The sequence below is a fragment of the Cebus imitator genome, unplaced genomic scaffold (assembly GCF_001604975.1).
Source record: "Cebus imitator isolate Cc_AM_T3 unplaced genomic scaffold, Cebus_imitator-1.0 Scaffold427, whole genome shotgun sequence".
NCBI classification, from domain to species: Eukaryota; Metazoa; Chordata; class Mammalia; order Primates; family Cebidae; genus Cebus; species Cebus imitator.
Genome location: NW_016107742.1, coordinates 767232 through 769848, shown reverse-complemented (window position 1 = coordinate 769848; position 2617 = coordinate 767232).

The window sequence follows — 2617 nt, the reverse complement described above, 5'->3', positions numbered from 1 at the left end:
TTCACTGGCCGGGCGCGGTGGCTCACGCCTGTAATCCCAACACTTTGGGAGGCCAAGGTGGGCGGATCACCTGAGGTCAGGAGTTCGAGACCAGCCTGGCCAACATGATGAAACCCCGTCTCATAAAATAAAATAATAAAATAAAATAAAATAAAATAAAATAAAAAAGAAAAAAATTCTCAGCTCCCACCCCAGGCCTACTGAGTTAAAAACTCTGGAAATGAGGCCCAGGGTCTTTTTTTTTTTTTGAGACAGAGTCCCACTCTGTCACCTAGGCCAGAGTGCAGTCGTGTGATCTCAGCTCACTGCAACTTCCACCTCCTGGGTTTAAGCGATTCTCTTGCCCCAGCCTCCCAAGTAGCTGGGATTACAGGGCATGTGCCACTGTGCCTGGCTAATTTTTGTAGGGACAGGATTTCACCATGTTGGCCAGGCTGGTCTTGAACTCCTGACCTCAAGTGATTCACCCTCCTCAGCCTCCCGAAGTGCTGGGATTACAGGCGTGAGCCATGGTGCCCTACCAGGATCTGCTTTTAAAAAGCCCTCTGAATGATTCTGATGCATGCCAAAGCTTGAGAACCACGGATCTAGGGAAACTTTAAGGCCTTTCCTAGCTCTGTCAGTCCCAGAACTTCTGGAAACAAAGATCCATAATTACTTACCCTCTTAACCAGGGACATGTGTGCATGGGTCAACCTGCTTATAGAACAAATCAGTCAAACCTGAGATCACAGAAAGTTTCACTTCTTTATTATTGTACGGTAGATGTGCCTGACAGTAATAACTTAGGAAACATGTGTGTTCAGAGTTCCGCGCTGAGGAATCCAGGTGTGGCCAACCTGGAGATTCAATCCTTATCTATGAGGAACAGCTGAACCCGGCACTTCACACTCCCCTCCCCCGGCCTAGCCTGTAGAACTCCAGCTGTACAGAGGATTGAAACCCGTTATTCTGGGTTAAGTGACGGTTGCCAGGCGGAGGTTGACAGGAGAAAGGTACTAAGTGAAAATGCTCTATCAGCTGCATGCCTTTGTTTTTTTTTGAGATGGAGTCTTGCTCTGTTGCCCAGGTTGGAGTGCAGTGGTGCCATCTCAGCATACACCACCACATTTGGCTAATTTTTGTGTTTTTAGTAGACACGGGGTTTCACCATTTTGGCCAGACTGGTCTCGAACTCCTGACCCCAGGTGATCTGCCCACGTTGGCCCCACAAAGTGCTAGATTACTGGCATGAGCCACAGCGCCCGGCTTTCTGCATGGTTTTAAACTTTTTAAATGTCTGCAATTAAAAAAAAAAAAAAACTTTGTATTATGAAAAATTTCAAATATACACAAAATAGAGACTATAATTAACCCAGTACACCTATCACTCAGAACAATTAACCATATATGACCAATTTTATTTCATCCACATCCCAGCCCAATCCCCTCCACCTGGGTTATTTTAAGGCAAAACCCTGACATCATCTGTGTATGTTTCTGTATCTGTCTCTAAACACAAGGACTCTTATTTTCTTTTTCTTTTTTTTGAGACGGGGTCTCGCTATGTTGCCCAGGATGGAGTGCAGTGGCTATTCACAGGCGCGATCCCACTACTGATCAACACAGAATTTTTGACCTGCTCTGTTTTATACCTGGGCCGGTTCACCCCTCCTTAGGCAACCTGGTGGTCCCCTGCTCCCGGGAGATCACCATATTGATGCCAAACTTAGTGCAGACACCCAATCGTCACAGTACACTATAGCCCAGAACTCCTGGACTCAAGAGATCCTCCCACCTCAGCCTCCTGAGTAGCTGGGACTACAGGCACGTGCCACTGAGCCTGGCAGGACTCTTATTTTCAGCATTTTTTCAATATTTTATTACAAACTTTTTTTTTTTTAATGAGACAGAATCTAGCTCTATCGCCCAAGCTGGAATGCAGTGGTGCAAACTCCACCTCCCAGATTCAAGCGATTCTCCTGTCTCCGCCTCCCGAGCAGCTGGGATTACAGGAGCCTGCCACCACACCCAGCTAATTTTTGTATTTTTAGTAAAAACAGCGTTTCACCATGTTGGCCAGGCTGGTCTCGAACTCTTGACCTCAGGTAATCTGCCTGCCTTGGCCTCTCAAAGTGCTGGGATTACAGGCATGAGCCACCACGCCCAGCCACAAACATTTTCAAACATACATAAATGTTGAAATAATTTTTCCAGTGAAAACCCATAGATATCCACTAACTACATTCTACAGTAACATTTTATTCTACTTGCTTTTTCACATAACTATACCTCTATCCACTAATCCATTTTATTTTTGTACGCATTTCAGAGTGAATTGCAGACGTCAGTATATTTCACTCCTAATACCTTCTGTATGCATATGATTAAGTACAGTTCAGTATTTGTTTACAGTTTTTTAAGGTAAAAAAAAAATTTTTTTTTTTGAGACAGAGTCTCGCTCTGTCGCCAGGCTGGAGTGCAGTGGCACGATCTCGGCTCACTGCAACCTCTGCCTCCCGGGTTCAAGCAGTTCTCCTGCCTCAGCCTCCTAAGTAGCTGGGACTACAGGCAAACGCCACAATGCCCAGCTAATTTTTTTTTTTTTTTGTATTTTTAGTAGAAACAGGGTTTCACC